Below are 25,270 nucleotides of genomic sequence, written 5' to 3'. Positions count from 1 at the left end.
CATTCTTGTTACAACATGGTTCTATTCTTTGAGCCACACTAAAGCCTGTAGATATATTTAAAGTCCAGTTTATGCTGCAAGACTACAAGATGGAATTGGGTCATAACCAGAAGAGGAAGGAGAAGGCAACATTATTGTAACTATGTCCTCCAACATGGTGGTGATTGTAGGTTTTAAAAGTTCCCTAGGACTCTGAGATCTGATCTACACACAAACATGCACCAGTTTAACTAAAGGTGTGTTTTGAAACTGTTTTAATTAAAACAGGACAAACTTGTGTGTAGACATTTATTTGGGTTTAAGAGCACCTTACTTTGATTTACCTTAAACTAAAAACCTCTTAAACTGAAATAAGATGCAAGTAAATCACACCTTTAGCAAAATTGTGTGAGTAGAGATGGTTGGAAAAAGGATTTTCTATCCTGCCAAAAAATTTCAATATTTTGAATTTTCTTCATCCCAAATCAGAACAAAAAAGTCAGGCTTTTGAATATGTTGGTTTAACAAAATTCTAAAGTAATTAATAATAATAATTGTGGGTCAATCAAACCATTTTGTTTTGATAAATTCAAAATGCTTCATTTCAATTTTGACCCTTTTTATTTCTTAAATTTTAAGTGTGTTCCATTTTTTATATAAAATAAATTTCAAAATGAAGTCATTTTGAAACAAACTTTTCATTCAAAAAATGTTAAAATGGGACAATCTTCCTGTCCCTCCCCAATTTTTTAAGTCAATTTTCATTGAACTAAATACAATTTCATTAAAAATTGGTTTAGTCAGAACGGCATTTTCCAATGGAAGACGATGAAACTCTTTTTTGATGAAACTTTTCGGATCAGTTCTAAATGTAATTTTATATGTGTGCAAAGTCTGAGCTTACAGAATTGCTGTTGCATCAATAAAAACAAACATCCACCCTTCCCCCCAAATAATGAAGAAGTTTAATAGGGAAAGAGTTGGTCGTTTGCTTTAAAGGAAGATAGGAGGGTCAATAATTTAATACTTGGCTAAACTTCCTACAACGGCTACTTCACTATTCTGCTTAGAGTCCTAGAATTGTAGATTCAGGCACTAAGCAATGTGATTGTGAAGTGATCACAGAGGTTCAAATAAAGATGTGAATAAAGTTCTGAGTGGTATTTGCTTCCTTTTAATCTTTGCTATAACTTGTATATATGCATAAAATGTAAAACAAAAACAAGACTCCTGTAATTTTTTTCATCAATTGATCTAAATTTCCGGATTAAGCACTAATATTTTACCTTTTTGTCCATGGACTGAATCTGTAAATAACAGAAGGGATAATCAACACACTTAAATCTGTTTAGAAAGGTCACAATTGGCTTCCTTTAAAAAACAAACTAGCATAATGTGGCCTTGTGTTTGTGTGATCAGGACAATGGTTACTACTCACAGCACAAACTAGATTCAATGTATAAATCAATTATACAGTGCTTATTTTTAATACCTACACAATGGAGAGAACTAAATTTGACTTGATAAAGAGTGATTATATAAGTGCATATGCCCTTTTGTGATGTATGTTTGCAACTCGTATTACTGTTAATGGAGTTACATATGCACTGAGAGAAGAACATACTCTATTGTTTGCAGGTTGAAATGTTACGGTTAATGCTTAAACATCAAGATCCAAGGACAGTAATGACTTAATAGTTCATTGCACGAGAGCAGGATGAAATAAACCATTTGCTATTTGAGAAACCAATGAATTGAATTGTATTGTTATGATGAAGCTGAAACATATATTGTTGCCAGGACTGGCTAAACTTTTCTTTTTGTATTTTGAAAAAAGAAAATACAAGCTCAGCACTGTGTTAGAAGAGTTAAATCTGACACGTGATAGATACGGTTGAGTGAACTTCAATGTTGCTGCATCTGAAGCTCAGAAAAATCAGTGATCCCATTTTTATTTATATAGCACCAACTGTATAGGTTTTTTTTTTTTTTTTTTTTTTTTTTTTTGACAGGTTGGAAGATGATAGGCCAGATTGAAGTCAATGGGGCTACACCGACTCACATCAACAAAGGCTCTGGACCAAGTTTCATAGCTGCCAAGTTTTGTGCAGTTTCTGTAACCTTTGACAAGTTATTTAATAATCTAATTTCCATATAGACAAATAATTGGCATATAACCATAATACATTTTTTTTAAGTATCGATTCAGTTGCAGTAAAAGGTACTGGCTAGGCAGACTTGGTGAATGAAATCCTCTATCATAATGCATGCAGATAAACAAAGACTTTAATTACACGGTAACATACTGCCTTTTCTCTGCATGGATGGCCAAAGCCATGTTTGAACCTTCAACCTACATATCTACAGTGAAATCTCTTCCACTTAAGCCTAAGAAGAAACTGGTAACAATAATATCTTCCTTGTGACCCAGACTCTAAAGGAGGACATGACACACAATTTACCAATAGGTTTCACAGATGCAAGACACTAGGGAGGTGTGAAGGTGAAGCTTCTTGCCCCAAATATTTTACAATCTAGTTTACATGCATCTCTGAATTGTGAAAAGGAGAAACCTGCCTTCAAGGGAAGAAACCGGTGAAGAACTACCCTGTATTCAGGAAGCTCATCCTTACAACCTTTCCAATATCCAATAAATCAACAGAAGGATTCCTACTGACATCAGTGTGTGTTGGATCAGATTAGTCTTTTCACCATGCGACAGTCCTTCTTCTGCCAATACATCATAGCCCCAGAGCATGGGCTGTATTGGAGTGGCGTGGCAAAGAGATGATATTTACATCACAATGTCATGGCATCCATAATGTCATGTTACATGATGGTCACGTGGTGAGATGGCATGGCAAATTCAACAGCAATGTTTCAGATTTGCTGTTCGCCAAACTACATGGCCAATGCCTCCCCAAATCTTTATGATGAAGCATCCCAAGTCATAATTCCTTACTCTGATCTCTTGGAAACAGCTGTCTTTTCTTCCCACAATGCCAGAATGGAACTCACTACAATGTTCTGTCAATATTCTGTCATCCCAAGGAATCTGAACCTCAGGACTTTCACTTCCATGAGTCTCTCCTAGGACATTTTAGAAATGACAAAAGGTAATATTTTCAGTAGTGCTGATGTGTCTTAGAAGCATAAATCATATTCATTTTCAACGTCTTATGTCTCCTAAATCACTTCAGTGCTTTTGAAAATGTGTCAGATATTGCATGCTAGCATTGTGTATTATTTTGAATGTAAGTGATATATTAAACAAAACATAAGGAAACATTTGTAATTTTTCCAGACTTTGCAAGATGTGTGTGGCTCCATTAGCTGTCAAATATTTGTCTCCTTCTACACATGAAGAATTAAAATCACTACTTTTACTCACTAGGACAGCAATTAGACTGTCAAGTTCAGCTGCTATTTTTGTTGTTGATGCTATCCACATGTGAAGTCATGTATGTTGTGGGAATATTGTAGCTCTCATGGGGACTGATCCAAAGCCCACTGAAGTAATTTGGGAGTCTTCCCATTGAGTTCAATAGGCTGTGGATAAGGATCATGCTACCTTACAACAGCATTATAATTAGTTTCCTTTATTTAGGATGATGTCAAATATGTACTAACCTAAGACAATGACATAGACCACCCCTTTGCAATGGGATCAGTTTAAATACCTTGTACAACACTGCAGGACTGGGGGCACGGTGAAGCTACAGAATTTATAGAGCTGAGGCAATAGCAGTGTGCATCAGCTCATTATTAAAAAGGAAGAGTATGTTTCACAAATTACGGCCTTGTGGGCTAAACCTGTCTCTCTTTGTTCCTTGAAAAATCAGCGTGTAGCTTTACATCTCAGGCCAATTATCTACCACATTCTTCAGAAACTGAAAAAAACCTATAATATGAGCAATGATTTACTTTGTATCTGGCTTGTGTGTGTGCGCGCGCGCATGTATTTGTGTTCTATATCACTACAAGAAATTAAATATCTTATTTCAGAAATAAAACAGAATCCCGATGATGCAAACAAGATCAGAACAAATACCCCAAAACTCAGAACTCTTAACAGCACCAAGTTGGATTGGTCTCTTGAAAAGAAAGCCTTTTTTGTCAATATCTGTTTTAAATTTTTCTGTGTGATTATGGCATTGGCTGGATGCTATGCTGAAGATCCTTATCATGGTTAAAGAATATTAGTTCAAGGTCCATCCTACTAGATGAGCTATGGGATGTAAACTTAGTATTTGCTATGAATGACTACAGCTTGCCATGCAAAAAATAAAAAAATCCCTGGAGCTATTATACAGAGTTGTTTCATACAGTTTTGCTCTCAAAGGAGAAGGGAAAGTCAGAAAATGAAATGAGAAACCATCTTCCATCAACAAGCCACAACATCTGTCTGTAGGTTAATGTTTTTTCTGGACTTTAAGAAGCCTGAAGACTCAGCTCAGACTGTATTAGTAGCAGAAAATGTAGTATGATTTGTACAAGATTAAAAAAAAAGTTAACCCCCCCCCCCAAAAAAACCCAACCTTTAGTTTTCATTTATATATATATAAATATATATGAAATGTGCTTAAAAATTAAAACAAGGAAAATAACTGATGAAGAAACAGATCCTGTTTAAAACAGACTAAGATATACTTCAATATTTTTTGAGAGAAAAGTTTGTGTCAAATGTGTATTAACTTCAAATGTAAATGTGAATATACTTTCAAATGTAAATTCTTTTACATGAGTGTCATTGATATTCAATCTTTGAAAATTTTCAAGAGAAATAAAATAGAAAAATGTGATAATTATGGATTTTAATCAGAAGAAAAATGAACTCGTGTTTGTTCTAGTTCTTTTCCTCCATGCAATTCACAGTGCAGAAATACAAAATATTAACGTGAAACCTGCAAAAGAAGTACAGAGTGACAGCTCAGTACAGATCACACATCACCACTCAGAAATGACAGAAACCAATATTAGGCATTCAGAACTGTTAAAATTTCTAGTAACTACTATTCAGTCTTTAACATGTAATTCTCGCATTTGTACTCCATTGCCTACCTCTAAATGAGAGCTATTTGTTTACTTTTCCCACGAAAAGGGGCTACCATTCACAGGGTAACCCACCAGTCAATGTATGCTACAGGGCCCAGTCCACAAATTACAGCCCCAGCTGGAGAACCTGGGGGTGTTTAATTCAAGATGTAGCAGCTGTCACTTATAACTCTGGAGGTCCTTGGTTTGTTAGCCAAAACAGGAGCCAAGCCAACAGCACCTCTTCTAAGATATACGTCCTCAGTCCCCATGGACTCATCAATCCTTTTCCCCCTTACTTCCTTACAGCAAGGCAGATTTAGATTAGATATTAAAAAACCTTTAACTGTAAGGATAGTTAAGCAATGGAACAGGTTACTAAGGGCAGTTGTGAAATCTTTGTCACTGGAGATTTCTAAGAGCAGGTTGGCCAAACAACTGACAGGGATAGTTTAGCAATTCTTAATCCGGCCCCAGCATGGGGCTGTGAGGGATGGCTCTCTCCAGGTTCCTTCCAGCCCCATGTTTCTTTGATTCTGTGAATACTTTTCCATCCACTGTCCCCTATTGCCCTATTGGACAACATCCTTTTGGAAGATAAAACATTTCATATCTTGATCCTATTCCCTGTTGTTTTATCTTCTCCTGTTTCTTCTCCTCAACCCCCTTCCCTTATCAGACATAATTTAAACTACAGTAGCAACTGTGTTCTGTTGCTCTCTGCCAACACAAAAGGTCAGATTCTGATGCCTTTACTCACTCAAAGCAGTACCTTACTCCATGAGTATTTCTATTGATTTTAAAGGGGTTACTCATGTATAAAGGTACTACTCCATGTGAGTAAGGTTATCAGAGTCTGATCCTAAATAAGGGGACCCATTACTGAAAGAAAACATCGAAGATTAACCTGGCTCTATCGGAGAATCACTTACTCTGAAGAAAGTTTCTTCTACCATGCAAGGCCATAAGCCCCTCTTTCCCACAAATGGTTCCAAGTTGTATACCAGCAGCAGAAGAAGAAATCATATGAACATGCTTTTTGCTTCACTGCTCCACAACTCCTTATCCTCACTCCCTTCAAAGCCCCTAATACTAGTAAGCACACAGAAATGCAGAGTCATGGTACTTCACAGTAACTTGTGATAAATTGGAGTAATTCTTCTAATGCCTTCAAGATGAAGGGTTGGCAGGTATGACTGGGCTCTATCTTACTTAGTTTTTAAGTAGCGCTGGCTGGAAATTTTCCAATGGAATTGTTTTCCATTGGAAAATGCTGATTTATCAGAAGTGAACCATTTTGTGCAAATGTATGGATTTCAACTAAATTACATTAGAAAAAATCAGAAGGGAGGATTCTGGTAAGATGGAAATGTTCCAATTTGATCTATTCTGAATGGAATGCTTTGATTTCACATTTTGAAATGACTTCTTTTATTTTGTAAATTTTATAATATATAAAATAAAATTTTAAAAATCAAAATATGAACATGTTTACATTTATCAAAACCAAATGTTTCAACTGATCCAAATCCATCCATTCACCCATAACATTTTTGTTTTGTGGGAAAGTTCAATTTTTTTTTTTTTAATTTTGTTCTATTTCATTATGGAAAAAATATAAAATCATGGAATTTCCCACAAAACAAAAAATCTGATTTACACCCAGTTATATTTTTAACTAAAATATTTTTGGTGTGTCTTTTTCTCCTGTTTGGTAATAATTTTTTCCTGTATTATTTGAGGTGCATGCATAACAATGCTATCAATATCCATATAGTCCCCGTGAATTTTTCTAACTTTTTATTTTTCATAATATCTTTTAGAGATGAAGATAACATTTTCAAAGGACTATTTTTGGTTCATAACCACTGAATAGTATGTCTGGTGCTGATGCACAAAGAAGTAACTTTATGCAGATAGGGTTTTATCTCAGAAGTCGCTTTTATTTCTGTGGAATTAGCCCACAATGTTTTTTAATAGATTTCTAAACACCTTTTACTTGTTTCCCCCATGTCAGCATTATTGATACTAGATTTCACATTAGGCAAGTCTACATTTCCAACAGAGTACAACTTTTTAGTTAACCAATATTCTAACTCCAGAGCAGAATTTTATTAATTATCCTTGATAATTTCTTTGAATACATTAGAAGCTTTAGAGATATTGCAAAATATCTGTTGATAAACTATTTTGGAAAAATAATGAGAGAGTAGAATTTATGTAATTGATTACTGTGATTTTGGAATTAAATATTAAATACTTGTGCAAAGGAACACTTCCAGAATTCACTGTAGCTCTAATGATTGCCAGAGAAAGCCCTCAAAGCTTGGGCTCATGACGTTCACGAAGCAGACTCAAAAGACAAAATCGGTCCAGCTGGTAATATTCATGAAGAAAGTAGGGCTACCCCCAGGTGCAGTAATACTAGAGTGTGTATAATATTTGCTACCAAAATGAAAAAAAAAAACAACCCTGGAAATTAGGGGGCTTGTGTTTTATAAGAACTTTGCAAAAATGATCTGATTTTTCTTGAAAATATCTGTGAAGATGTCCTTTTTTTGCTAGAAAGCAGAACCATTCTTGAGTAACAATGAAAACCCCAATTTTGAAACAATAGTTAACAAGACAACTGGGTAGGAAACAGGTATCCCATGACAAGAGAGTTTAAGATTTCACTTTTTTTTCCTAGCCCAAATCAGAACAAAAAGTCAAAATCTCAAATATTTTTGCGAATTAATAATCTGAAAAAAAAATCAGATTGGGTCAAATGTTTTGTTCCAATAGTTTTTAAAAGTTTAATGTTGATTTTGACATTTTTATTTTGTAACCTTTTTAGTATACATAAATAAAATTTTAAAGCAAAAAATTATTTTGAACAGAAAAATGAAACTTTCATTTAAAAAATGTCAATATCCAATTTTGACAATTTCAAAACTAATTTTTTTAAACAAAAGTTTGTATTGGGAGATTCATCAAAATTGATCCTTTCCTGCAAATAGTTTTCGATTCAACAACTTGGCATTTTGTTATGAAAAAAAAAAATTATTGGAAAATTCCCAGCTAGCTATATTAAACAACTAACTAGCATGTTTCAGTGTGGTACTGGCCATTTCTATAGGGAGTCACCATGGACCACTGTGAATATGCACATGAATATGCACATGTTTAACATTGAGCATCTGAGTAGGACTGGCCAGAAAATAAAAATTGTGTTTCACAAAAATGGTTTTGGTCTTGAAATTTAATTTCGTTCCTATATGTAATGTGGCAAAGCTCTTCCTCTATCTCGGTGGGTCCAGCGCTTCCTTCTAGCGGTAGGTCAGGAAACTGCTTCACCTTTTAGTGTTCTTCCACCCTCTAGGGGTGGGGGAGGATAATACAGCCTCTCTAAGATGGCCACTCACTGCTGGCTCCCAGTCCTGTCTCTGGTTCTCACAGCCCCTTGCCTCTTCACTGGGGCTCTTGCCCCTCCAGTGAATGGCAGGTGGGGGGGCAGTCTGACCCCCAACTCCAGGACCCAATGCAGGGACCCTATAAGTAGCAGCCTCACACTGTGATTTCCAGAAAACTCCTAACTTCCCTGGGTTACTTTCTCGTGCGCCTTGACTTCATGTCTGTACCCTGCTTGGACGGGGTCCTTACTGGCCTCCTTGCCAGGGAAGGCTTTTGACTCCCAACAGCCCCCACTGGGCATGGTAGTGCCCAAGCCAAATGTCCAGTTCAATCTTTCCCTTCTGGCAGGGTCTCTTCCCTTAGGCCTCCAGGCCTGGGAAAGATCCGTAACCCTCTTCGGGCAGGGATTTTCCCTCCCTCAGTCTTTGTACCTGCAGGGTTCTCTTCTGCCAGTGTTCTGCTTCTTCTTCTAAACCATCCTGGCTCTTGACAGCAGCTTGCCTGCTCACACACTCTAGTAGCTTGCCTCACTCTCACAATTCTACCCACACCCCTTCTCTGGAAGGGAGGCTTTTAAACAAGTCCTGGGTGGGGTCTTGATTGGCTCCAGGTGTATTAATTAACCTGGAGTAACCCCTGCTCAACTACCAGGGGAAAAGGGACTTGCTGAACCTGGGGCTGATATATTGGTCTGACCCTATCACAGTAATAAAAATGAGACCTTCCAAAATATGTCATGAAAATTGAAGAGAGAGACTTATCCCAGAGAGCCAATAGCCTTATGGTTTGCTAGATCCTGGTTGGCTGTGGAATTTACTGCCGCTAACATGTCTATTAAACAATGGAACTCTGCTGTCAATAAGGAGATATGGAAGGTGTGTAATGGTGATATAAGGAGTGGGGATAAAATTTTGTTAAAATCTGTAAAATCCATTAAGAGGGCTGTCAAACTGTCATTTCTTTAAATCCAGGGAAAGACCAAAAAAAGAAAAAAAAACCCAGAAATTTGCACCATTAAACACCAGCACGTGAATCCTGTCAGATCTATAAGTCATTTTCCCTGGTAATCCCAAATCCCATAACTCTAAACAGGATAATTAAATACACACCATCACCACCTCAGGTATTTAACCTCATGGTGTTAATAATTGTGTCGTTGGACAGATTAAACACATACAACCCCTCCCCCACATAACTACCCTTCTGATTTAAGACTTGAGGAAAGCCTAATTAAATTCAAAGGTAAAAGCTAAGATTCAGGCAAAAATGAGAGCAGCAATACATTTTTAAACACACACCATTAGTTCTGTCTCAGCTGCTCTTAGCAATAATACAAACTTCCCCACTTGTGAGAGGTACTCATGATACACAAATGTATTCATTCAGAATCCCTAGTCTATCCTGAACACAAATTATTCTGTCTATTTAGGAAACTTCACCTAATCAGAGAAATCAAACCTGCTACCAATTCAACTATGCTGTTTCTTCAAAACACCGTTGATATTCAATATGTGCTAACTATTGCACTACCTGTCTCAGGAGAGATTTTCTTTGTGTTTCCTAAGCATAGGAGAGCAAGCAGAAGAGGACAAGTGGAAAGGTATTCTCTATAATACATCCTCTAAACCCATTGAAAGAAGAGCTATGTGGTATGTGACACATTCTGCAGCAATGGTGCACTTGCTGAAATGTATATTCATATTTATTTATTTACAGTTTTATTTCACACACATTTATAACCTGGAATGATATAATAATTTATAAATAAATGACTTGACCAATGCTCCCTTTAAAATCAGAACTCCCCAGCATAGATAATTAAATGAGTAAAAACATTAAACCAATGCCAGATTAAACAAAAACTAAAACCTTACATCAGGAGAAGTGAGTCAAAGTCCTGTCACCAAAAACACCCTGGAAAAAGCAATTTTCAGGTACTGACTGACCCAGAGACCTCTTGGTGCCCACTGGCAGAGGCACAGGGGTGCAAAAGGCTTACAGGAATCCCCTGGGGCTGGTATTTATATACAGGTTTGCCAAAGTGTGTCATGTAAGCTTTCTACTGAAAGCCTGTGTCAGACTGGTCCTCCTAATCATTGCAGAAAGGAAGTTACTCACTTTGTGCAGTAACAATGGTTCTTTGAGATGTGAGTCCTGATAATACGTAAGAAATCATGTATCTATACTGAAAATCCTGTTCTGAAGGTCTGTGAATTGGGGCTTGTCAGCAAAAAGTGAGAAACAGGTTTTTCTCAGGCAAGAGTTGTTTACCTATTTGTCTGGCTACATGTAAATTGAGTACTGTCTCACAATGGATGTTCTTTTACAGTCTGAGCCAAATGCTAATGAAGGGGTTGTGAAATCTTCCAGAGGGGAAATGTACAGGGGAAAAAAAAAAAAACAGCAGGGGGGAGAGTCCTATTTATATGTGAAGACAGTGGAATTTTGGGCTATTATGTTCAGTACAAAGCTACACTTTGCATCCTTTACCAAGGGAACAATCTGAAAGCATGGCTAGTTTAATGAAAAAGGGATCTACTGCCAATCTTGCTGAAAAACACTTTTGAGCATTACTAGGTCCTAGAATGCCCTTTATTATTTTATTTTATATGTAACCCTTTGTTTCCAAAACTTCCACCTACTTGCTATTATTTAAATCTCTCCTCTTTATTAAATAAATTCCTTCTTGTTTTTACAATAAACATATCTATGGGTTGTGTTTGGAGTGGGGTGGCGATCCTGAAGTGATTGGTAAACTGGTGTGTACTATTCCTTTGGGAGTAGTCGTGGCTCTGTGAATTCTGTGAGTGTCCAAAGGAACAATGGGCTGGACATTCCAGAGGGATGCTTGGAGTGCTTTGGAGTTGAAGAACACCTAAGGTAACCCGTGGAAGCCTGCAAGGCAGTACTTGTGTTGCTGGAGCCTGATGGGGTTGGGGAACTGACCCATAGCAGGAACAGACAAGGCTTCCTGATGCTAAGGGCAGGGGTAGCGAGGTACCTCACAACCCTGTGTACTCCCAGGAAGCGTCACAGTGACCCAACAAGAGAGTTCAGTCATGTCTCACCTTTTGAGGGTATATAAGGAGATAAATATTCTCACAAATATCTACATGCCAGTCCTAGGTTTGCAGGTTTATGACAAGTACAAGTAAGACCTTGAATTGCATATGGAACTGAACAGGCAGCCAGTATAGTACTTGAATGTCTTCAGAGAAACTGACCATGCTCAGGGACAGGCAGCTGCATTCTGAATCAGCTGGATGCTATTCAAGGGGACTACCAAATGCAGTGCGAATTGTAGAACCAGACTTTGTGACAATGGATGAAATGTGACCAATGTAGGTGGGGCATCTGCTGCCTATTACTCTAATACTGCACCTACAATAGCAACCAGATTCATTTGGTTGTTATCTTTTCCTTATCACATAAGTACCACATCCATCAATTTCAATGGATTGGAATAAACAGTATTCCTACTGAAGCTACCAGTCCTACTAAAAAGGTGCTATTTATGTGCATCGGTAAGAGCAGGCTAAACCAGATCCTAATTTCATATGCATTTCTCAGAAGATTGTATCTGTATACTATATGCATACTTTCTATTAACAGTGGCATCTTTATTTTTACCTTTAGTATGAGTAAGTGCTACTCATGTGAGTAAGGGTTTGCAGAATCAGATCCTGATTTTGTTATATGTATTCTTAGAAGAAGAACAGAGAAGGGTACATTAGTTGTTTTCACAATCTGTGGGCAATATGGTAGCCTGTCTTTTTAATCTTGGATTTACTCATTTTGATGTGCAGTACATCTAAAATTAAAAATTGCTACATCTCGACTGCTAAACTAGCTCCCTATTTGTAGCTGATGATTCATGTCTTATTGTTTCTCTAATAGTTCGTAGTTAATGCTACAGAATTAAAGATTAATTATCAAAATGTAAAAAGTATCAAGAATTTTTTTTATAGCAAACACAGAAAATATCTGGAAATGAAGAACACAATCCAAATAATCTCACATAAGGCCCCCGCAGCTACAAAACTACCTCCTCTATGTCATTACATGAGTAAAAATGCTTTTAAATAAGGCTGTTTCCATTTTATAACTTACATCCCTTAACTTGCAATCAGCAGTTCTTTGATAAAACTGAAATAAGCACCTCAAAGGCAATGAATATTTTCTTTCTTTCTTTCTCCCTTCCCCATATTCCTCAAATAGGACTTGCATTAAACTTAAAATCGGGACATGCTTCTGAACACAGTAATTTGACCTAAAGATAACATTCCTATTCCCACATATATGAAATGTGCCTTTCAGACAATGAAAACGTTTAAGAACTACAGTGGTAGGTAGTTTCTATAATGTAAAAATGTCTGTCAGGTTCCAGGGAGCCACATTATAATGAAACCAGTTGGTCTGGGCTGTTTATAATACAAGGTTCTCACCAAATAGACTGTAGTATCATATTTCAGCATAATGTTGGCATAGAAAGAGATAATAAAATAGTTAAATTGACACGTCATATTTCACCTGATGCTTTGTTTCTTACTAAATAATCTGTGGCAAAGCTGAATTTATGATGCAAGGAAGATCTCTACGGGTACATGGTTGAACCAGGAGAATTTTCCGCAACTCTTTGATCATGGTGAACCTTGTACCATCCCCCAGGCATGCTTCTCTGAGCCAAGGGAGATCAGTAGCATATTCAGATCAAGAAACAAAATATAGGTCATTTATCAGCTACTAGTTAAACTGGGCTATTCCCTGACATGTTTAGTGAGGAAAAAGCTACTGGCAAAGGGAATGAGTAAAAGGGAAATGAAGACAACATTGAGGAAAATAAGGGTGAAAGAGAGAAATAAAAAGAAGGTTAAGAATACTGAGTAATCACAAAGCTTTTAATAGTGATAGGATGTAATTCATGGTTAACTTTAGTATACCATTTCTATTGCTTAAATCGAGTGCCTTTCTTTAGTTTTTTCTGCTACAAAGTGTAGCAAAGCACCTGCTGTCCATAAAAATCAAAACAGAGCCATATCTTATGAAAATGATAACTTCCTGACAGGCCTGCCTCCCTCTGCTGCCTAGTAATGAGTGAGTTGGACACCACCTGACAGTTCAACCTCAGATAAATATTTCAAACATATCATGCAAGAGATTCACAGATCAATCCCACCTCCATGAAACAACTGGAGTGAGACAGAAAGCCATTTTGAACTGGAGCAGCAGAGCAGAACATAACTAGCAGTATTTTTCTTAACCTATGCTAGAGTCAGTGTCTATGGAAGAATGGATAAGGGTGATTAGAGGTAATACTTTGGACTGTAGTTCTGACACCTCACCATTACAACACGTAGACAGGAACAGACATACGCACTAAGCCTCATTTTACATTCTACTTATAATGCTTTCTCTCTGACAAATAATTAATATATAGCGGATTGGCTATAAATATCTTTAAAATTGAATTATAAAAAAATCCCTCAGACAATACAGACTGTTTCTTTAACTTCTCTGTAATTCTCTCTCACTTGTGTATGCACAAGCTGAAAGATACGATTCAGAGAGTAAACAACTTTATATATTTTGCAATTATAGAACATCTTCCATGCAAGGATCTCAAAATGCTCCACAAATATTACTGAGTGTAGCCTCCCTACACCTCTGAGATGTAGGGAAAAGTAGCTTCCTCTTTTTACAGATGGGGAAACTGGGGCACAGAGAGGCTAAGTGACCAAGGTTACATTTGAGCCATAATAGCAGAGCTTGTAATAGAAACCAGATCTCCCAGTTTCCAAACTATTTTTTCACCACTGGACCATTTTTCTAATCTAGATGAACACCAAAACCTTTGCTCAAAATAAAAATGGAACCACCCCCTTCTTACAGATGAAGAAACAGACAAATTAAGTGTCTAATTTTCAGAGGAGTGGTACACCTACAGCTCCCATTCATGTCTATGGAAATTTCAGTGCTCAGAACTTCTGAAAATTAGCCTGAGTTGTCTTCTCCAGGATTACACATGAATCATGCGATCTGAGCCCTTGGCCCCAGTGAATGTTTGCTAGACACTCCATTCTCCCCAAACACCTGAATCTTGGGAAGATGGAAGTTTTTAGGCCAAACTGTTCAGAGTTTAATGCTAAAATTAGGCACCTTAACTCCAGAGATAAATGGCCTGATTTTTCAGAAGTTCTGAGTTCTTGCAACTGCCAAAATTGTCTGTATTCCAAGGTTACTTCTCTTACCAAACTCCTCTGAACCACAAAAATCCTGTATATTGTTTGCCCCTGGAAAAATGCTTCTTTGGAGAAGAACGTAGCATATTGTGCACATCAAGTTAAATTTATCCTTTGTGCAATGCCAGTCAGTGAAGTTAGAGCAGGAAAGGATTTGGCTCCGTTGTGTCCTAATACATGCACAAGAGACCATCTGAAAGAAATCTCTGTCCCACAATTAAAATCTGCCTTCACATAAATCATCACCTAGAAATTTGTGCTTGGCCATTTATTCTGGATGAGCTCTGAGCAGAACATCATATAATAGCCAACATACTAACCAATCACTGTATCACTGAAGAGCTACAGGAAAGGAAACTGGTATGGGTGCGTATGTTTTAAAAAAAAGAAAAGAGAAGCGAGACTAATTAACTATATTTAAGTGTAAGAGCCTCTTCTTGAGCTTACAAGGTTGAGATCTTGTTTCTTAATCAAGTGCATCAAAGGCATTCCTGCAGTACATACCCAAGGCCCACAGGAAAACTGCACTATGTCCATGCAACTCATTTTTAGTCAAGAAAGCACCTAAACAAGAATGAGTGTTCTTCATTTTTGGATGTGCAGTCCCAGCTACTATCATAATGCTACATAGCACTGTGATTCTGGAGATGAATTTCTACACCATAATGGATTGTGCATTCACAGTGTAATGCTGAATGGCCTCTATTTTTGTTTTAAATTATTTTCTGGGCCAAATTCTGCCCTGGTTCACAACTCCCTCATCACTTTCAGGGTGTAAATTAAAAACAGATTTTGGTCCTTACTAAGTGGGTAATATGTACTTACACGTTCTTTGACCTTCGGCATGACTGAAGGACGTAATTTATTAATAATTTACTGCATGAAGCTTCATTAAGGTAGATAATATGTACTTTAGCTGTAGATAAAGTGGCCAAGATGTAATATACAGTAGTTGTAGATAAACCTTAAATTTTCAACCCTTTGTTTTGGCAGTAAAATTCCAGTTGGACTCTCCCCCCTTTTATTTTAATTACTGCCTCAAAACCACATTGTGAATTTGTAGAAGGGGAGTCAAATAAAAGTTAAATATGAGCAGCCAAATTTTCTTCCACAGATCACCTTGGCAATTCTGGAATAATTGCTTAACAAACAGATTGGTATTCTTAAAAACAATAACCAGCTTGCAGTAAGAGCTGTGTTGGTCTCTACTTGACAAGGACAAATTTTCTGTGTCGGTCTCTATTCGACAAGGACAATTTTGTTCCTGTGACTGAAGAGCAAATAATAGCACTGAGGTACATCTAGCAACCTACAAATCAGGCAGTTAGATGTCTAAGTCCCACCAGTTCCATGCACAATTCAAAACAGGCACAGAAATGCAAGGGCAATAGTTTGCAGATATACCTGAAGATTTACAGGCTGAGTTGAAGCCAAGCTGAATATTAGGTCCTAGATGTGAGACCTCTAACTTTTATAGCTTTCTGTCATACTTTATTAATTTGCTTTATTTTATTTTTCTCGTTTCATTCTAACTCTATCCTGACTTCCTTGCAGTCAGAGGTATAGTTCAGTACGTCTCTATGTAATAGGAGGATTAAAGAACTGCAGATGCTAGATTTTACCATGTTGATGCCAGAAGAATCCCCTTATTGACTCCACTGGAAAACAACATAAGAACATAAACTATGAACTAGCACATGAAAGTTTGGGTGAAGTTTTTCAGTTATGCTACTGCTCATAATGCAGCCAAAAATCCCATTCAAAGGAATGAAGGTAGTCTTAGATGGAATGGGATAAAAAAAGAAAGATTTCTAAAAAACACAATCCCATAATCTCTTAGTTTTATGCGTAATCCTAGTAATCAAAGAGACTATTCAGGTTTGCAGGAGAAAACCGACACATGGTAGCTCTGAGCCTTCAGGTCTCACATATTACAACTAACAGCACTGCCAACATGTCACAATATATATCACAAAAGCAAGTGAACAAATATGCTTATCAATGTGATGACACTATTTCTGATCCGTACTGTATTCAATCTAAGGTGTACTTTGTACATGTGTATAGTATTATTATTCTATGCATTTATAAAGGTACCCATCAATGGAGTCTCCAGGCTGTTTCATTTTATCATTAGCTTTAGAAATATTTTAAAAATCAGTGTTGATTTTTTTCTTTAACGTTTAAAAAACAGTGAGTGTATTTTGTGCTAATTAAAAGGAGGGACTAATAAACCAAAAGCAGCACAGGCATGTGTCGTAGAAACTTTCCACAAGCTCTGCTAATGCACCTCAGGCCTGAGCTACAACATCTTCTCTTTTCCAGTTCTGTGCCTCTGCTGAGTATAGACTGCCAACTGTGCCAGACTGAGTGGCTGCTTTATAATGTGTGTAATGATGTGTTCCTTTGAAGCCACCATACAGCAGTGACCTGAGAATGGGAACACAGCTGACAGGATTGGTTAATAGCACACCAGCTGTTTCAGAGTGCAAAGCAGGAGCTGTTGGAACTTTGCTGCTAAAATAGCATTGGTCCAGTTCCTTTGTGTGTTCACCTAAATTACAATATGCATAAGTGTAATGAAACCAGCTAACAACTGAAAATTTTGAATTGAGATCTTCAGAGGTAGAATTTTTAAAGTCTATATTTTAAAATAATATATTGTACAAATAACCTCAAGACAAAGTATGTTTCCTTAGAGCTTTTCTTTTTCAATCAGTTGATTGTAGATATGTTATTGTAGGGCTTCTCCTCGAGGTTGGAATATTGAAAATGTTAATTTATTATTTAAGTTTAAAGTAAAGATTTTAAAAACAAAATTAAAAAGCATAGTCCTAAAGCATTCAGGCCTGATCTGATAGGAAAAATTGTGTTGATTATGTTAACAAAAACTCAGACAAGTCAAATTTTAGGTCCATAATCCTTTGACCAAGGTGTCTAGCTAGCAAACAAGCAAGCAAGCAATCTGGACCTAAAAGAATACAAGAAAGAAAAAACACTATGAACTGATATGATAAGCCCACAAATTCTACCCCTCTCCCTGTAAAAAGGTGGTGGAATGTAGGAGATATAGAATAGACTTGATATCTATATCAAGAATCAGAGATTTGTCTGTAACTGAAATTAACGTATTCATGTGAGGATTATTACAGGAAGACCCACACTTTCTCAGGTCCCAGGAAAGTGAGAAAACATCTATGTATTCTAATGGCACCAGATCTCATTGGGTGGGTGGGCTTGTATATATGTGTGTATGTATCATCCATCCAACAACCAGAGTCTGAATTATTATGTTTATTTAAATATTTTCTGCAGAGAGGCATTCTGTAGACTTCTATATTATTTTACTAATTTATTGACTTAAGCATTGATCAATAGCAATTGCATTCTCGGAACTCAAGATCATTTGGTCTCTGAGTTCCATCCTGGTTATACCTACATAAAGAGTACTCTGCTGTGCTCTGTTAAATATAAGCATTGGTTTTGTAAAATCTTTTGTGGACTGAACTGACACACCACTCTTGTTCCCTACACCCCACAATACCTATGAACCAATCTGCTCATGGAAGTGCATGGCCAAGATTTCAATACTACTTTGAGATAAACAATATTTCTTTCAAGTAGCTACCACTACCAAATTCCATCCATAAATTTTGAGAATCTATGTGAATCTGTATTAGAGAACATAGAAATAAGGAAGTGATACCTTCCTCAGAAGAATAGATTTACACGATTTATTTATATATATATATATATATATATATATATATATATATATATATATATAAACAACTCAGAGACAACATCCAACTTTGAAATGCTAAGAAGATATTAAAACAAACAAACAAACAAACAAAAATCCCCAAACACAGACACAAGGCAGAATGTGTTCTTAAATATACAAACCATTTTTACTCTACAGAATATTTCTTTACAGCATGGAACACTTCTTAGTTTAATATGTATGATTCTGAAACTGTTCTTCCTCGTCCACTTGGTGACAGCAGAATCGTTTGCATTTTGTAAATATTTACTTGTTATCTAAGATACAGTAGTAAGCAAATTGTTACAATATTTCTAGTTGCATAGGCCAATAGTTGATGCCCACAAAAGCTTGTACACCCCAAGCACCAAAAAATATGCAAATGTTGGCCATACCATTCAACACCTAAATCCATATTAAGGTTCCAATTCTAGAAAAGATGATGAAAATGATCGTGCAGAGCTGCACTGAAGTAACTTGAATGGAGTTCCACACAGATTCTGAAATCTTTGAGACTCTTTGTGGGAGGAAGAGTCTACACACACAAATCCTTTTTCAGGCATAAGTCCTTTGGGATCTAAATAAAAAACCTGATTTTTGATACTGAGCTCCCACTAGTCCTATTTTGAAAGGAGCAACAGCTCTCAGTGAATTAGAAAATCAGGCCCCTCCCCCACCTCTTAATATGTCCTTCAATGGATTTAGGTGCCTAACTCTAGATGGACAAGTTTGAATATCTGGACCAAAACAGTACCTGTATCACAAAACAACATCTGAGAACCCTTCAAATTGTGACAACAAAACATCTAATGAGGCTCTGATCTTACACACATTTCTGTAACTTATGTATGTAACTACATATGTTGGAAGTCCTATGTAATTCATGCATATAATGTTTGCAGGATTGGGACTAGAATGAGAAATTTGTCAGGCAGAAGGCTAAATCTCATTGTTTTGATTAATTTTGGGAACATTGGGGAAAATTTTAATGTAGCTTCTTTTCTATGGTTAAAAATATATAAGGGAAAATTATACAGAATTTCTTCCCCTCATTTCTTCTCTCATCTCAAAATAGAATATTTTAAAATGCATATCAATTTCCTGAGAATTGGTAAAATTGCTAAAGTCATTCTGTTCTTTTGAGTAGAAGTTGAAATATGTAGTTTGAGATGGGTATTATACGCTGAATAAACTGTTCTACTCCATCAGGTAAATACACAATTAATCTTTTTTTCTTTCTAAAAAAAAAAAAAAAGTCTACTGATTCAATCTATCTGATGGAGAAATCTTAGACAACTGAAGGAGAAAAACAACACTATATAGCCAACAGGCAAAGAATAATTTTGAACTAGCCACCTAATGGCCATTAAAAATTTCTGTAAGAGGTTTATGATTTACTATCATTTAAATAAATATGCAGTTTTTGTGGCACATAGTAAAACCCACTTGAAAATTATGGAGAAATGTATTGCAAATTTTATTTTTAAGTTTATTTATTTTTAAGTTTATTTTTCATTTATAATTTCATATATGATTCTTTTTCCTGACACACATCAAAGATGTTCACACAATCCTATGGAATAATAGCTATTCAAAATTCATTTTAAAAACAAACTAGTAACACTGATAATGCACTTTTCTTCCATAGACCTCAAAGTGCTTTATCAAAGCAGATAAGTATCACCACCCCTATTTTATAGATGGAGACACTGAGATAAATACACGGTAGGTCTATATTTTCAATAGGGGACAATGATTTTGGGTATCTTACTTGACCCTGATTTTCTTTGGGTCTGATGTTCAGACATGCCAAGTACCCAGCATTCTAGCTGAAGCTGATGAGAGCTGTTGGTGCTCAATGCTTTGAAGGAAAGATGGCAAGGTGTTGCAAACTGTACAGCCAAATATGGCAACATCCACAATCAACAGCTGCTTTTGAGAATATTGGCTTTGGTGATTTGCTCACAATCACACAATACATCAGCTGCACACCTGGGAAAAGAACACACTCCTGACTCTCCATTTTGTTCCTTATCCATGAAACTACATGGCCCCAAAGCAACTATTAGTTGTTTGGAAAAAAATAGAACACTTTTGTTCTTACACTTCGTTTAAATAGGGCAGACAACATTTTGGCAAGGAGGATTGAATCTGTGTATTGCAGAACTTGCTACTTTCAGTCTGATTCTGGTGAGGACCAGTGCCCAGATCCTTGAAGGCATTTTGATTTCAGCTATAGTTAGGCATCTTTGGGGATCTGAGGATTGGTTTTCAGCTCTCAGCATGCCAGTGGTTGATTGTTGTTGTCCTCTGAAGGAGGCTCCTGGGAGTACATCCTGTTTGGCTGAGGCAGAGTTCTATAGGAAGGTGCCTTCAATGAGAATGCTCCGTACTCCCACTCTGATGAGCTGTGCTATAAGTACTGATAACTACAATGTATTGGTTTAACTAAGAGTAGGATGGATGGTGAGACAAACCATCATATAATCAAGCACTGTTTCATTAAAGGCCTTTGAAGATATGATCTAGAATCTTGTGGTCCCACAGGGATCAGTTCATGTCCCTATGCTATTTAACATTTTTATCAATGACTTGGAGGAAATCATCACTGATAAAGTTTGCAGATGACACAAAAATTGGGGGAATAAGAATAATGAAGAGGACAGGGCATAGATACAGAGTGATTGACCTCACTTGGTAAACTGGATGCAGTCAAACAATATGCATTTTCATATGCCTAATTGTAAATGTATACATCTAGGAACAAAGAATGTAGGCCATACTTACAGGACAGGGGACTCAATCTTTAGAAATAGTAACTCTGAAAAAGATGTAGAGCTCATGGTGGACAATCATCTGAACAGGAGCTCCCAGTGCGACAATGTGGGCAAGAGGGCTAATGTGATCCATGGATGCATAAACATGGGAATCTTGAGTAGGAGTAGAGAGATTACTGGACCTCTGTATTTGGCACAGGTGTGACTGCTGCTGGAATACTGTGTCCAGTTGTGGTGTCCACAATTCAAGAAGATGGCTGATAAATTTGAGAGGGTTCATAGAAGAGCCAAAAGAATGATTAAAGGACTAAAAAATGTGATAGACTCAAAGATCTCAATCAATTTAGTAAAACAAAGAGGTTAAGGGATGACTTGATTACAGCTTAAGTGGGGAACAAATATTGAATAATGTGCTCTTCAGTCTAGATATAACAGATATAACATGCCAATGGCTAGAGGTTGAAGCTAGGCAAATTCAGACTGAAAATAAGGTGTAATTTTTTTTAAACAGTGAGAGTAATTAACCATTGGAACAATTTACCACAGGTCATGGTGGATTCCCCATCACTGGCAATTTTTGAATCAAGATTGGATGTTTTTCTAAAAGATATGTTCTATGGCCTGCGTTATATAGGAGGCCAGACTATCACAATGGTCCCTTCTGGCCTTGGAATCTATGAATATGATCCAATACTCAGTGGGCAGCCAATTTAGTAAGAGGAGTATCAGTTATGGATAGGCAAGTTCTCCTAAATGCTTCTCCTTGCTCATCTTATCTGGATCAAGTGTGGGTCAGCTGTTATTTCTTTCCGTTATTTATATCACTGACAGATATACCATTGCTAAAATATCATCATCTGATGGTAGGCAAAACAAATACACAATGACTGAACAGATTTATGGTCACACATGTGTTACTGACAACGTTCTCACATTCTTATGCATACATTCATATGTTAAAGACTCCTTTAACACTTTTGTGTTGCATATTTATAACCATCATTTATACAGGGAAATTACAATAGAACCTCAGAGTTATGAACATCTTGGGAATGGAGGTTGTTCGTAACTCTGAAATGTTCATAACGCTGAACAAAACGTTATGGTTGTTCTTTCAGAAGTTTACAACTGAACATTAACTTAATACAGCTTTAAAACATTGCTATGCAGAAGAAAAATGCTGCTTTCCCTTTTTTTTTTTAGTTTACGTTTAACACAGTACTATACTGTATTTGTTTTTGGTTTTTTCCCCCCCTCTGTGGCTGCCTGATTATGTACTTCTGGTTCCAAATGAGGTATGTGGTTGACTGGTCAGTTCATAACTCTGGTGTTCATAACTCTGAGGTTTTACTGTATTGGTCTTCAGAGATTACATGCATATATAAAGGCATGCCTATAAAGATAACTATAGTAAGAAAAAACAACAGCGGTAACAAAAAAATCCAAGTGTTAAATATTAAAAGGCATGTTTGACTTAAGCCTATTTACTAAATTTTTTTAGCTAGGAAGATAGAAAGTTATAAAAGGCACATAAGCAAATTCTCTATTCTGCTCTAATGTGATTAACTAGAATATTTCTTTTGGTTTCAAATCAAATTATTCACCTAATTCTTTGTGCTTTGCAGAATTAGTCATCTTTATACTGAAAATTGCTGCTGCATTTACTCTGGCTTTAGTCTTTCCCCATAGCTTTATAGTCCAGACTGTTAACTGATGGTCTTTTGATGTGTAAACCATGCTCACTTGTATTAATATGCAGCTGATAAAATACTAAAAATCTTATTTTACCTTCATAAACATTAAATCTATCAGTGGATCCTGGCCTTTTTTCCAGTACTTTTTGTAATATATGTGAAATAGCTAAAATTTTGTTTTGATTAAACATCTTAGAGTTGATTGTTGCCAGATACCATAAACTAAGTGAATTATCTAGACCTTTGTGAAGCAATGTATAAATAATTTCTCTCAAGCACTTTGTCTTATTATTCTATTAGTTCAGCGTGGTTTCTCTCGGATTTGATTTGCTTCCAGCCAATCAGAATTCCAGAATTCAGTATTCCAGTCAACTGTAATTCAACTAGCATTATGACAGATTAAAAATCAGATTTACAGCTTAATGTGGTAGTGTTTGAGCATGGCACATCAGTTAAAGACTGCCCTAATCTGCTGATGGACCTGTTCAAATGAATTGCTAGACACCAGTATACCAAGCAGGTGGTTGTGCTCTTAATTAAATGAAAAGCAGCTTCCCTAAGGGGCTGGGATCAATTAGATCAGCCAGTCTCTTACAACTTCAGCCACAGATTTTTTAACAGTGGAAGCTTACTAAGGAACTGATTGTGGAGGTGGTTACAGCTACTGCTTGTCAGATGCTCTGGAAATGCAAACTGCCTCCTTGCTGGGAATTCAGAATTCTACTCAGTTCAGGTTAACAACAACAACAAACCCAACACACAACATTGTTTTGTTTCTGCATCTTGCAACGCACAACAGTTTAGAAACAGTCCAGATGGTACTGGAACATTAATGCAAAATTTCAGGGCTTCTCAACCTGCATCTAGTTGCTACAATACTTCTGAAAGATTTTGTTCCAAGGCTCAACATGCAAATCTCAGATTTAAAAATGAGTGCTCTCATTTCTCCAGCTGCAGATAATGTGCACCTGATTCATTATTGTATTTCTACAGTTTTTTAACCATTGTAACTCCATTGATTTTGATGGAAGTTACATCAACTTAAAACTGGAATAACACGGTGGTGAATCATTCCCATAGCACCTATCTCTTGATCACCATGATGTTGTCAGCATAAGTGAAAGGATATAAATATCTGTACCAAAGTGACTGGCAACCTGCTATGAGGCTCTGTTGGCTAGAACCTGGGCTTGCTAGTCCCACAGCAATTGCCATATCCACACTACCATCCAATAGTTCTGACTGAGCAGCGATTGATGGGCTGTGAGCCTGATGGGGCCATGCACCATAAGAGGTGCTGGCCACAAAGGGCTTGACTAGCAGCACTTCTGGGGTCCCTGATTGGTCCACACAAACTTCTTAAGCCTAGAAGGGACACCAGGAAATTGTCTGTGCAAGTAGGTCGATTCTCAACTGGCTGCTGTGATAAGACCTTGCTCCTTTGCCTTGCTTCTGACCTGAGTTTTGGTTTCTGGCTTCTAACTTTGGCCCTGACCTTTGGCTCTGGACCTACCAACTTGGTCTCACCACCTATGTCCCAGCCCATGACACCTATGTGGTGGCACTGACCTGTTTGCCACTTCCATCCACTTATCCCTGATTGAAAGTAAATTGGTAGTCAGGTAGGAAGGAAAAGATTTGAAAAAACTGCAAACTCCTAGTAGATTTATAGTGTTGTGTCAGATGTGCTTAATAACCATTACTTCTTTATAACAGCAAACAAAATTATATTGTCATATGAAGAGATTTTGATGTATCTGGGGAGTGAACTTTGGAGAGAACAAGATAGCATTTCAGTTTTCAATACCTGTGTTCAGTAAGTTTACATCCCTTACTGGGAGGGGCTGGGGAGCTGTAGAGTTGGCAGGATTCAAAGTTTTCCAATCCAAAACAAAGGCAGCATGAAAATCACTTTGCAGAGGTTCTTTGTCTCTCTGGTGATCCCTCATCCCCACCTGCAGCATGTCTCAAAGCAAGACTTATGCTACATGGGCACAGCTGTAGCCCATAGAGCTAGCTTTAGCATTTATTTTATTCAGCAGTAATGCAAGGTACCTACAGGCCTCTATTCTGTAAGACATTGGTTTCAGCAGTTAGCATAAGGCTTGAAGCTTATGAACTTTGGCACAGATCACCCCTATGTTTTGGGAAACTGGGAATAGAGTATGTAAGGAGGAAGTTAATGAAACCAGCCAACCACAGGAACATGAGATACCCCAGCTTTTGGATATTTTAGGATAGAACATCTACAGATGTCTGACCACAAGACAGCCATGGCAATGAACTGATATATATAATAAGTTGAGATAATTAATATTCTAACCTATAGGAGAAAGGCACCCCAATATCAGTAAGGTGAGGAAATACAAATAAGGAAGAGGGGAGAAGTCC

Source organism: Emydura macquarii, unplaced genomic scaffold (genome assembly GCF_026122565.2).
Source record: "Emydura macquarii macquarii isolate MOO-44397 ecotype Brisbane River unplaced genomic scaffold, CSIRO-AGI_Emac_v2 contig_2768, whole genome shotgun sequence".
Lineage (NCBI taxonomy): Eukaryota > Metazoa > Chordata > Testudines > Chelidae > Emydura > Emydura macquarii.
This window is presented reverse-complemented; position numbering follows the sequence as displayed.